The following is a 13,889-nucleotide window of genomic DNA, read 5'->3' on the forward strand; positions in this document are numbered from 1 at the left end:
GCTGGCATGTTTTTTTACCTGTTCACATCCTGCTCTGGCTGTTGGCAAAGCAGTCGGAGTTCTTGCAGGACACTCCCAGGGCTGTTTATGTGGTGTTTGCATTTTGCACCCTCTCTCACCTCACACCTATTTGACAGCATGCAAAGGAGCAGCCAAATACTTCTGTGAAACAAGGAAGCCTGGACTGAAATCTGTTGCTGTGATTTTTTTAAAGCTTCAGGGAGTAGGAATTAGAGGATCCGTGGAATTCCTCAGAGAGGGAGGAATCAGCTGTATTACAGATTTCTTTTCCTTACAGGGGGTGGGGAAATAGAAACAGGTGAGAGGAGGGGCTGGGAATTTTAATAAATCCTTCTCTTCTGGCACTAAGCGGCTTTCTTCATGTGTTGGTATCAGGACACGATGCAAAGGCAGCACTAAGCACACTGGCACTCCCATGCTGCGAGTCATGATAACGCTTCATTTGGTGCAAGGTCTGCCAGCAGAGCGTTCAGGGTTTTTTTTTTTCCCCAGAAGGAATTAAACATCTGACTAAAAATTATAAAGAAAAATGAACTTACAGAGGACACTAGAACAGCCTTGAAACCCTCCTGAACCACGCTGTTGTGACAGACTGCATCCTGTGTGTGTGCATGCTTGCATGAGAATTTACTAATACATATAACGTTAATTACCCACTTATGTCCTGAAACAAGGCTGGGAATGAATTTCAGGAAAAGAGATGTTTGTTTTGCGCGGGCGCCCACATCCCATATACTTTCAGTCCCGAGGAAATTGCCCTGTATCTCCACCCTGTGTACGCTCGTGCCTGTAGCTGCAGGCAGTGAGCAGGGAGAAGACACGGGAGCTTACGGAAACCCGTGTACCCCCGTTTCTCCCCGTCCCACAGCATGGAAAGCCTGACCAGCAACAAGTCCAGGGTCTATCCGCTGCTCCCGCCTCAGCTGAAGCCGTACAGCTGTTGCCTTAGTAGAAAAAGGGATTGGATTTCACAGGCTGTGTAATCTGCGACAGCGCTCTTTGGCTTGGGGATAGCAACAAGCCTCACCCAGGCTTAGCCATCCCTTTTCTGCCCGTAGAGGAACGCCCCGGTCGACATAGAAGGAAAATTGTTTGCTGAATTTCTGCACAGCCCTCCTTCCAATTGCTGGAGAGAGAGGGGGAGTGAGAAAGAGAAAGAGTTTAAGGCAGGCTCTGCACTGGTGTTCTGGGCTATTTCAACTTCAGGGCAACTTTAGAGAACTTCAGTTATTTTTGGTAAGTTTTTATTTTTAAAAAACAAATCCCCTCCCCTCTCTCTCTTTCTTTCTTTTTAATCTCTGATGCAGATTGCACGAGTTTGCAGTCGATGACGGGCTTTTAAAATTGCAAAGAGATGTGGGCGTGTGTATTTTGTGTCCTTCGATACAGAAACAGGACGTTCTGATTATAAAGATGTAATGTTCCCAGCTGTTGTACTTGATAAGCGAAACCTGAAGATGCTGTGCATTAAGTGATACCACCAGGAAAAAGTATGGCCAGAACTTCAGCCAAGGTGCATCCCACCTGGCGTAAAGCTTTGTCTCTTTCTTGTGTATGGCAAGAAGTGAAATCAGGGATGAACTAATGTGTTCAGCCTGCTAAAAAGTTTCTGATCCACATTCTTAATGCACGGGTTTCAGGCTTGTGCACTAAGCCTCCCAAAGCTTTCAGAGGGATGTTGGTTCTCAGTCCTATACACACCCCTCCATTCAGTAATCTCTATTCCAGATCATGCACGTTGTTTTTCTTACTTCCTCTGTCTGTATACTTAACCCATTTTAGGATCTCAAAGATAGTGAAACTCTTTTGCAGTGCAAAGAGCCAGTCCCAGCTGTTGCAATGCATTGCAAGGTGCAAACTGCAATTTACTTACAGTGAAGTTGGTTTCTGATGAATATGAGTTTTCTGTTATTTGTTTTCTGCATAGATATGTTTGGATTTTTATAGTATCTGTGCTTCTACAAGAGGAATTCTATTCATGTTGATATTATATCTCAATAGATACCATTTTCATTATATATATATATATCATAATATACTGACTTGGCACTAGACTCTCTGTATGTTAGTGGTATTAGAGACTATGATTAACTTTGAGGCATTTAAAAAACAAACCCGTAACCTTGTCAGTAGAAGTGGGAGCCTGTATGTGTTCACTGCAAGGCTGCTGAGGCTAGTTTAAAAAGTACTAGGAAATATGCTGGGTAAAATTATTCTGTCCACTTGTCTAGGTTCTTTGCCCCATCCATGTACCTTAACATGTTTCTGACTACACGTATACAGATGATCAGAAGTAGGATTTGTATCTGTAGCCACCTGTAGAGAGAGAATGAAAAGAACATGTTCTTAAAGCTTTCATAGAAAAGAGAAAAAACATTACTCACATGAGAGAAAATACCAAAAGTCTACTCCTCTACAACAAAATAACCAGTCTTCTTCATAATTTATGAAACAAGAAACACAGGAAGTTGGAAGGTGACTCTTAAGAGATACAGTACTTAGTTTATGATCACCTGTTGCATGCACAAGGAGAAACTTCTAAGTATTGCCTTGCTATATCTCTTACTATAATAAAGAAAAACTTTTGCAGATCCAAGCAAATTAGAGGGAAAGCAGCTTACAACAGCCAATTTACTTCCAAAATCTACCCTAACATAGGTCAAAAATCTAGCATGAAAAAGTTTCAGACGTTTAACAGCACAGGAAAACATATAACATCTCAGAATTTATTGGGTTTTATTAGCTATGTTTAAAAATGATAAGTGTGACTGGAACTTTTAATTGCAGTAACTCTATAACAATGGAGTTAACAATAACTCTTCAGCAATAAACTGAAAACCATAAATCTGCGCCAGGCACTCCGCAGTGCTGACATGTTCCATGATGGCTATAGCTTTTCTGTGGAAGCATGTAGATTTGTTAGCTAAAATTGCATTTTACTATCTTTGGTGTGGCAGTCTCATAAAGTAAACTCTACTATTAGATTACGAAGCTTGTGTAAATCTCCGACTGAAGTCAGTTTGACTCTAGTCAGTGCTCGTAAGCAATCCATCGAGGATGGCTGCCTTCCAACCTCCTCTAGAGCGGGTGTTAACATCTTTTCAGGCGGATGGGGCAGCAGTAATTTCTAGCACTGATTTGCCAGGGGTTTGGAGATGGCACGTATTTTCTGCTTTTAATTGTCTTGGACGCTCAGACTGTATTCACAACTATGAGGTCAACGTGCCTCTATTCACTTTTGGCTGTACTTGAAGCTCATCACTGAAACAAAATCCAACAGTCTGTAATACATGGTCGGGGGAATAGCTATGATCTGAGTTAACCTCCTGTTGACTTCAGTGGGTTCAGCCCCGTGCTCGGAGGCAGCCTCCTCTGGGAAGCCGCTCCAGGAACTGCCCAGGAACTTTACTTAATGTTGTCACTGCAAGTGGAGGGAGTGGGACGTACAGCATCACGATCTTACTGAAGTGTCATGTCTTGTAGGAAGCCACAGGAATGTATATTCCCTTGGTTTGGGCCTCTAAGGAACCATGGAGCTTTGGGTTGGTTATTTTTTTTCCTCATGTTTTCTACTAGGGCAAAGAAGTCAGTTCATCCTACGCAAGTGTAAAACGCTGAGGGATTTAAGTAAGATTTTTTCCAGGATTCCTCACATCAGGAGACCTAAATAATCAGAATATAAGGAAGTGTATGTGAAAGGTGTGAAAATTATTGTCTTATATTAAGAGTAAATATTTGAGTAAATAGATTTAATCCATTTTTTGAATCTAGCTATTTTTGCATTTCAGAATGTCCCCCACATCAGGGAGCAGCAAAATATGCACTGGAAAAATCAGGGTTTCCACCTCTGGAAAAACATCTCACTGTGTTTCTGAGCTCCATGTTGCAGGTTCAATCCAAACCAGTAAGGCTGCAAAAGGTTTCAACATTAGCCCTGCTCTGAGCGAGGAGGGGACCTGGCCCTCTGCACCAGCACAGGCAGATCGAGCAAGGGCAAGCTTTTGCTTTCAGACAGTTTGCCATGTCCCTGAGCCCTAGTGTGCTAAAAAACTGTTTTCCTGACCACATCATCTAACAACTACTGCCTTTCCTGCTTCCCTTAGCTGTAACTTCCAATCTGCCTAGCAGGCTTTTCCCTCCAAAGCCAAGTGGGGGAGCAGCACCGAGTGAAGTAGTGGATTGAGCTCCTGACACAGCTAAGATTAAAACCTACCAAGACTAGTTTGCCATGTCTCCATATTCAACAGGAATCAGGACAGTGCTCTTGTGGCAAGAAAGATCCTTTGGATGACCTGTCTCTGTGCCTAGCCCCAGTGCGGGAGGGTTACAGTTGCACCTAGGGAAACTTTCTAAATCCACATTTGCTCATCTCACTCCAGATCTTAAGGTCAAGGCTAGAATTCATTATTTTATATTGGAAAACAAAACTTCAAGCTAGAAGAGGACCTTTCACATACTAAATACTTCCTACCAACATTTTTACTTCCTGAAAGGAGGCTATAGGTAGCCAAATATATGGAAGTAACTGCTGACTTATTGCAGAGAATGGGTCTTCAGTTTTCTATCAGAGAAGGGGAAACCATGGGTTCACCATCCAAATCCAAACAAACGTGTAGTCTAGAGTGGCTGCAGGCAGTCAAAATGTGTTAAAGTTATTGTGGCATGCAAGTAATAAATAAGCCAAGGTAACTGATAGGGTACCCATCTTCTCCCAGGGATGGCAGCTCTGCAAGGAGTCCCAGGCCATGGTAACAGCCCAAATCCCAGTGAAATTCCATGGAGCAGGAATGTGAATGCCTAAAGAAGAGCAGCCACTAAGCCTACTTCATCTGCCCAATAAAGATAGCAGTGTCTTCAGAGGGCAAAGTTATCTGTTTTTCAAAAACACAAACAAGCAGATAAGGTTTATATGATTTCTAAGCCTGTTGATAAATGCTCGAGACTCCAAAGACATAGTAACTGTTCTTCACTGTTGGGCAAATGTTATTTCTTCTCTGTAGTTAAGAGAACAAACACCACTTGATTTTGATAGCAGTGGGCTGTGCCTGACAATCGCAGAGTCAGGGGAGCAGCTGTTATCCATGCAGCCATCTGATTTTAAATACCTTTCTACCTGCCCACTGACCTCTCAGCTCTCCCCCTTGAAGAACAGTGTGTTTGTGGTCTCAGTCAACCAGCACTGAAAAGCGAAGGTTTCAGTCTGCACATATGTATTCCCATTTCTACAAGTCTTAGCTAAATACTCTAATAAAATACTCTAGTAAACTACTCTAGATAGAAAATCTTCCACCTTGCAGTGAGTCCTTAAAGCTCACATATTTTATTAGTCCAACCATCCCTATTTTTCCTAAGTATCCCATACTCCATACCAGCCCTAGAAAGCTAATGTCATTCAGCTTTCCACAGGTCACCTCTTCATTTTCTTGCTGTGTGGCTTACCCCAGCACCCAGTCCTTTGACGCTCAGCCAGGCACAACACTCTACTTTTCCCTCAAAATAAGTACCTGCAGGAATTTTGCTTTTCCTTGCCTCATGTCATTCTCATTTTAATCCCAAGAACCAGCCTTAGCAAAATTACTTGCAGAAGTGAATTCCAAAATGGAAATTTTAACATGAAGAAGAAACTCAAAGGACATGCATGCAGGAGCAAAAATTAGTTTGGTAGAGAATAGGAAAATCACTTTTCTACACAACAAGAACTGCTTTAACTGTTTGCATTATATTCTGAAGGGGAAAAATGTCTAAGTGGGATTAGGCATCATTACTTTGAAAAATAGTTAGAACTCATGTTTTGGTGAACCTCAAAGAGGTTAGCAGCTCTCCCTCAGATCAGATAAGCATCAAAAGTTTGGGTTTGTCTTTTTGTTTGAAATGTGTGTGGCTTTATTGGAAGGCATAAGAGCTGGAGAACTGTGAAACTATCATGAGAAAGCTGGTGGTTTCGATTGCTGATACTTCCTGGTGTGAACTGAGCTTTCCCTATCCCTGCTTCTAAAATCAGCTGAAAGCAAATAATTTACAAGAACACAAATATGTCATTAAGCATTCCCCAAATATTTTCATATATGTCAGAGTTGATCTGATTTATGCTTTAGTGAAAGGTTGCATTGATTTTCATATGAACTGTGTTCTCATACTCCTTAAGATTGACTTTTTCACATAATGGGCTTGATTATGAGAAAAAAAAAAAAATTGCGCAATGAATAGCTCAGACATCTCAGTGCCTAATTAAAGTAACCAGTTTGTCAGATCCCATTTTGAGGCAAACTGGGCATTTTCACATGAGAGTGATTACATGCGGCATTTGTAATCATGATGATGGATGGCTACAAAGGTAATGATGTGTGCAGTTGTGATGCTGACATTAATCAGGCTTTCCATGAACAGACAGTGCTAGAGTGGTTGTGAAGGGTAATATGTTCTTAGGCTCTGCTATCATATCACTCTCTTGTTTTGGGGCATGTGTTGGACTAGAAAATTATCGACTAAGTGGTGTAAAACAGAGTTTTGAAAGTTATTTCACACACAGGTATTTATAAGGGGAATTTCAGGGATTTACAGAGCTGGATGGAGGCAAGACCCCCACAGAACTGTTATGAAAGGAATACATTTAGTAATGGCACTGTGATCTTACATCTATATTTGGATTATATGTCCATAGTGGATTTAAGAACTTCTTCAGTCAGTCTAAGAGGAATCTGTGAATGAAATGGTTTGAACAGAGATAGCAGAGAAATCATATTTTTCTTTTAAAAATTATCCTTTTTCAGAGATTAAAAAGAAGCTTTTGAATAAATGTACTGGGTTATGCCAGGAAAGCTCATCACAGAGATTAGGGCATTAATTACATAATTATAATGTATACATTGCATGCTTCACCAACCAAATATATAAACCTTATTTATTCTAAAGAAACCTTAAAGCCTAGAGAATAAGCCTAGCACTTGCAGATAAGCTCAAGAATGAACATAATCTCTCCTAAATATACCAGCTTGTTTCTTAGCAGGAAAACAGGGTGCTTGGTGCATGTGTCAACAAATCATCCCTGGGTCTCATGGTGAGGAGATCAGAGCAGCTGTCAGGAGTCTCTGAGGAGCCCAAGCAAACTGTCCACAGCACATTTTCCTAGGAGCTCTGCCCCGTGCTTCCCTCTCCTTCTCTCCCTTTCTCCCTTTTTCTGCTTTGCTACTGTGGATAAACAGTCCCAGTCCTGCAGAACTGCTCACATCCCAACCATGTGGCCAGCCCTAGTCCATGGGGCTCCTCCTGGAGACCTGGACCATCGTTGCCCTTCTGCTGCTGCTGAGCACAGCAGGACTGGGACCGTGGGCAGGGATGTGGACACATGGGGTAGAGGGCAGGGCAGCTGGGTCGATGGTTCAGCAGGTGGGGTGTTTGCATGCAGGCAAATGGTGCTCAGCCCAGCAGCATGATGCTGGCAGGGGTGTTCAGGGCATGCATCACTGAGGGATGCAAGGTACTCTGAAACGCAGGAGTTGAAGTGGCTGAGTTGGATTAACTTGTTGGATGTAGACCATAGCTGATGGCAAGGCTTGGGTAAGAAAACCTGTGGAAAAAATTTGATTTCCTCTTTTCAGTTTCTAGAGTTTTTTTCTGAATAAAAATTTAAATTCATAGAGCACCCGTGAAGGAAGCTTGTGACAGGCCCATCCTTAAGTCCTTTGCAGGCTGGTATCTCTGGGGTCAGTCTGCCCAGCAGAGGCAGCGTTGAAAGAAGATAACCTGACAAAAAGACACATTTGGGAGCTGGGGAGCCCACAGCATGCCCCACTGCCACAGCCCACTGCCACAGCAAGGCTGCCTAAAGGTGCCTGCAAACCCTTGTGATGCAGTGATGGAGTCAAAGATGACCCCGGATCAGGAACAGAAGCAACTGTGAGGGAAAGAAAACCCAATGATTGTGGATTATTTCTCAAGGGCACTGAGAGAGCAAACAACAGGGCCACGCACACAAACATGTCCAGCCATAAACCAGTGAAAACCAGTGTGGGTGAGACGACCCCACTCAGCAAAACCCCTTCCTTGCCCCTGTGGACAACCACAGCATTTCCAACCCAGGGGCAACACCTTGTAGTTGTTGCATCAGGTCCAGGTGCTGTGGAGCTGTATTGGCACACAAGCAGCGAGACATGCAGCCCTCCTCGCAGCGGTCAGGATTTTTGGGGTGTTTCTGCTGACCACTGCCCCCACCATTCTCAGCTGTGTTTTAATTTATTTGCACAATGAGTCTGGGGCTCATTGCTGGTTCACGTTCAGTCTCTGCCCTACTTTGAAAAATGGGGATTGGAGTCAGCAGATCTCCATCCTGCCATGTGATAGGGAAGCAGCGCTTTTGCAATGCTTTCCCAAGTTGTGACATGCATTGAAAACTGATCTTCTGCCAGCAGTCCTCTGTGTGGGGAACTGCAGGTAAATTTGGGTATGCATGAACACCTCTCCATTGTCACACTGTTATTTCATGGCCTGGGCTGACAAAAGTTAGGCCCCTGGGCAGCACACATGGATACAGCCCGTGAGCCTGGGCCTGGGGCTTCCATTTGCACCAGAGGGCAAAAGAAGTATAAAAAACTATGAGCATATTCTCCTTCCCACAAATCCTTTCAAATGCCTGATAAGAGATGGAGAGGGAGAGAAAACCATCATCCTCTAATCCAAAACAGGAGCTGGCTGTCACACCAGCACAAACAGACCACGCTAACTCCTCCACTAACTCTGTTCTTGCAAGGAGACAGAGATGGACTGCGATAAGATTTTGGCACTTGGACACACTTGGAACTATGTGCGAGGCCAGTCAGAGCCTGCGTGCGCAGGGGAAGGAACCTGGGACTTGATAAGTTGGCATTGACAAATTGCAGCAAGAAGCAATGTCCTTGACCTGGCTGTGATAGCTCTGAGAAGGAGTGAGAGTTTCCTGCTTTGCAGAGACTTTGCAGAAGGCAATGTGTCTGACGTGAAGGCAGACTCAAATCTGTCAAACCTACTATTGTTGCACAAAAATTCCACAACCCAGCCATATTTGTGAAAACTTATTCTTGTCTTTTATTGCTGCTACAGTCTGATGGCAGGTTAAGGTCCCCACTGTGTTAAGTGACATATAGCCACCTACCCAGATGTGCCTCAGAGGACTTACAAACTTTGTGTCAAGCAAATCGAGCAAAACGGAGGTGTCAGTAATGAGGAAATAGTGGAAACAGTTTTACAGAGAATGAAGGAAGGCTTTTTTGGGGCTGTGTTTTGGTTTGTTTCATTGTCTAGAAGATCTCAGAAATTCTCAGTCATAATAAATCCCTGTCGGCTGGAGCAAAGCTGTGGATGCAGTTATCCAGCACGTGGGTTAGCGCAAAGTGCTCATGGTGGAGGCACATAGTATGGCTGAGCACGAGCACTGTGGTCTTGCTGTGTATGGGATCTCCTGCTGCTGTCCTGCGGAGGGGCAGAGACCTCTGCTTGGAGACCTGACTGCAAAGTCCTGCATGCGTCAAGAAAAATGAGGGAGTTCTGCAAAGAGGAGTTAAGTATTTTAGGCAACCTGCAGCTGCTAAAGTTTTTGTGCCCACTGTCATGTCCCTTGGGTGTTTGGGGGACAGAAGGATACAATGTTCAATGCTGCTTTTCTTTTTAACTTCTGTCCAGCTCCCCTGAAGTACCCTTTGGTAGCCAAAGCAACACATTGGCACTGGTGTTATAGCAACAGCAGCACAACACCTACACTCCCAGCTGGACTTTTATGATGATAGGCAGGAAAAATTTATCTCAAGGGTGAAAAAAAAGGCAAGTAAGAGCATTCTCAACTGCTCAGAGACATGGACTCACCTTGGGCTGACAGCAGTAAGGATATTTTGCTGACAGGACATGACGTATTCCCTGAAAATGAGATTTACAATGCTTTTGGAAAATACATGGAATTGGTCCTCCACACAGACACCATAGATAGCTTCATAAGCAAATTTTAAATATATGGACATTTTGTTCACAGAATAAATTATTGGAAAATTAATGCTAATTAGCCATCAGTCTTTAAGCAGACCTGAGTGGGTTTAATGCAAGAACCATCCTGACAGACCTTCCTACCTTTCAACAAAGTAAAAAGGTATAGAGGCTTGTTTTAAATCTATACTTACAAAAGTCATGATGCAGTATTTTTTTTTTTTTTAATAGTAGTAGATCAGTCTATTCACTGCTCAGCTGAGTTATTGTTGTGGTTTAACCTCAGCACCACACAGCTGCTCACTCAGTCCTGCCTGGTGGGATGGGGAAGAGAATCAGAAGGATAAAAGTGAGAAAACTTGTGGGTTGAGATAGTTTAATAGGTAAAGCAAAAGCTGCGTGTGCAAACAAAGCAGACCAAGGAATTCATTCACCACTTCCCATGGGCAGGCAGACGCCCAGCCATCTCCAGGAAAGCAGGGCTCCATCACGTGTAACGGTTACTTGGGAAGACAAACACCATCACTCTGAATGTTGCCCACTTCGTTCTTCTTCCTCCAGCTTTATACGCTGAGCATGACGTCATACGGTCTGGGACATCCCTTTGCTCAGTTGGGGTCAGCTGTCCTGGCTGTGTCCCCTCCCAGTTTCTTGTGCACCCCCAGGCTACTCACTGGTGGGGTGGGGTGAGAAGTGGAAAAGGCCTTGACTCTGTGTAAGTGCTGCTCAGCAATAATGAAAACATCTCTGTATTATCAACACTGTTCCCAGCACAAATCCAAAACACAGCCCATACAGCTACTATGAAGAAAATTAACTCTCTCCCAGCCAAAACCAATGCAGTTGCAAAAATAGTATTTTTGTAATTAGTGGTTCTTTGAAAAGTCATGAAATACATATATATTTACAATGCTTATCTATATAAAAACAATATGTGCTTAGATGAGTTTTGCATTGATAAGCTAAGTTGGCAAAGAAATCACTTTTAGTTGTCCATTAGGGCTGGATTCAATAGAAATGTTGGCTGACTTCACTGCCAGCCTTGGAAACCACTGGAGTATTCAAGGCTTAGGCAGTCAGATGCCTGCTTTAATTTCTATTGACAAAGGAAAAGGAGGGATGAGTAAATGCAAAACATTTCCTTCCAGCATCGAGCTAAGAGAGGCAGCGTGGTGCAGGGAGAAGGTGGAATCCAGGACATCTGGGTTGTATTTATTGCTGGTTCTGCTGCCAACTTGCTCTGTGACTTTGAGCAAGTAATTTTTTTGCTTTGCTACCTTACTTTCTGTGAGGCAGGGAGAGCTTGCCTACTTTTACATGGTTCTCTAGGCAGGTGCAGGGGCTTTCTTGGTGACCGTGACCACATGCTGCAGTTGCCAAGCTGGCATATTCATATGCACCAGGCAATGCTGTCTGGGTGATCAATACCTCAGAGGGTGCAAGGGGTAGCTATGCCCTCTGAGAGCCCAAAGGGAAAGACACTCATTAAGTAGCACTGTGCCTGCATAAATACGTATCCATAAGCATGAGTAACCAGTGCCTTCTGCTACTACAGATCAGAACGTCATTCAGAGCAGGAGTTGGGTTGGCATCCCCTTTCACCTATACTTATTCATTTATTTATTCACTTTTTCTTATTTCATTTACTACACCCTTCCCAGGGAAGTCCAGTTGCTTTGGGGGTAAGTGACATGGAATGAGGGAGTTATTTTGAAATGGTGTCTGTATGTGAAGGAAAGAAGCCTGGCATTTTTTTTTTTTTTTCTTTTCTGTAAGATGCATTTTCTGCCAAATGTGAAGAACTAAAAAAGCGTGTGAAAGCAAAGACAGTCATATATGGCCTTCTGCATGTCACCAGCAATTGCTCTGTTGTCCAGAGTGATATTTAGGCTATAGCTGGAAAACTTCTGCCTGTGTCTTATTTGCCTTTGTTTTTCACTTTAAACAACACTGATGTCTTAATGCTACTTGCTGTATACATTAACTGAATTCATGGTTAATCTACAAAGTGCTTGCATTTTTTTTTAAAGTATTTACTCTTACAAGGATGCAGACATGATTACTGTGTGCGGTGCTGTGTGTTGTGCTGGATTTTACAAGATGGAATCAAAGCTGATCTCAGCCCATACCACAGTCTGAATTACAAGATGAGGGTGATGTAGCATGACATATATCGGTTTCATTGAGGTCAATGGATGTTTTGCTTGAGTAGGCACAGAATGAAATCTCAATACTTCACGATTTGATCCCGTGGCACTAAATGACCAGCAGGTATCATGAGAGTCCTACAGATTTTTGTAAACTTCCATTTATGACACTGCCTGTTTATCCTACTGATGGGTCAAGATGTCTTTCACGAACAACCCCTTGGAAATACCTGGAGCACTACAGCTTGGCCAGACCTACCTGTCCACAAAGCTATATATGATCTCAAGACTGTCTGCTGAGTGTTGGGATAGATGGTGGAAGAACTTGACATGAATTGTGATAATTATATGCCTTTATGCACAGTACAGATCTGTGAATAAAGATGTAATATGCAGTCTAGAGCCAGAGTAATTAATATCAATAGAAAACATTGATAGAAACTGATCTGTAGCTATACATTATACAGCAATATTCCCCTTTAATTTTTTTTAACCCATGAAAGAAAGACATTATTCAGAATAACAGGGCAACACTAGTATAAATTTTGCCTGACATAATGTAGCTTTGTTGTAAACTATCCTAGTTTAGGAATCACTTTAGCGGTATTATTTTCTTTCCTCTGCAGGGCACGTAATGTATTCTTCTTCCCACAGTAACGTATTTGGCAACCTGAATCAGTCAACTGAACTGGGGTGCAAGACACCTGGGTTCAACCTCTGATGTGGTGGGTGGTGCAGTCACATCGCCTCTCTGCCTCTGCCTCCCCTCTCTCTCTGTCCATTCTCCTCTTCCTCTAGCTCTCCCTGTTAGTTTGACAGAAAGCTCTTTGTGGCCAGCATTGTTCTCCATTGTGTGTTTGTACAGCTAATGGAGTGTCAGTCTTGGGACAGGCTCTTGGAAACTACCAAAGTATGAATTTTAATAGAAATCAATCAAGTGAATAACAGTGTCCTAGGTGTCAAGACAGAGTGTAAAAAGGATCTAGAGTAAAGAGGTCTGAATGTTTTAAAGAGTGATCCAAAGCTTCTCCAGACTTCAGACGCTTAAATCCATCCATTAACACACAGCCAGGACTTCCTGCAATGCACTCTAGTCCTGCACAGACAGCTTTGCAATGTGAAATAAAAGCTGTATTTGAATCATTGTGGGTTAAAGCCGGTTATTCCCACAGTTCCCATTTCCTAATGTTTTCCACTCATGATGTTCTTCTCTTTTAATGTTCGTAGTAACTCGTGCCAAAATAGGTGTTTCCTATCATGTTCTCCTCACATTGTGTGTTGTGGTTTTGGGTTTTTTTAATTCCATATTTTCAATCCCCAGAGAGCTAAGGTTAGTCATAAACATGCTTTTGGCTATCAGATTCATGTGTCATTTGCTATAGCAACAAACAAAAGCATTAGTCAGAAACTGGCATGAAGCTATAAACACATATTTTTTTGTGATATTACCCAGAGTTAGCTTAATTTATGTGGTACGCTGCTGCCACACAACTGCATCGTAGTTCGACTATTATCCTTGTTGAATAGGATCTTCATAGAAAACCCAGAGAATATATTACAGAGGAATAAGCAAGTCTGTTAAATGATGTTGTCATCTGAAGATCACAAGCCAAATTCTGCTATTGCCCTGGTATAAATCCAGCTGAACTCCTTCAGAATACACATTTAGATCAGAGGACAAAATCTGAATCTGTATCTCTTGAATAAGATGAAAATCATCATCAAGAAAATAAACATTCACTTTGCCTTTGCTGTTTTCACCTCCATAATTTT

At 42.7% G+C, this 13,889-nt stretch overlaps 1 long non-coding RNA gene across 1 annotated transcript in view; it reads left to right on the forward strand.

Annotated features, from left to right (window-relative positions):
• The first annotated feature begins 1,046 nt into the window (after nucleotides 1–1,046).
• The window catches only part of LOC141943545 (uncharacterized), a 28,145-nt gene continuing 15,302 nt past the window's right edge, over nucleotides 1,047–13,889 (forward strand). Inside the window, exon 1 of the long non-coding RNA XR_012628990.1 lies at nucleotides 1,047–1,257. This is a non-coding gene — a long non-coding RNA (uncharacterized LOC141943545). The remainder of the gene's footprint in view (nucleotides 1,258–13,889) is intronic.

Source organism: Strix uralensis, chromosome 4, assembly GCF_047716275.1.
Source record: "Strix uralensis isolate ZFMK-TIS-50842 chromosome 4, bStrUra1, whole genome shotgun sequence".
NCBI classification, from domain to species: Eukaryota; Metazoa; Chordata; class Aves; order Strigiformes; family Strigidae; genus Strix; species Strix uralensis.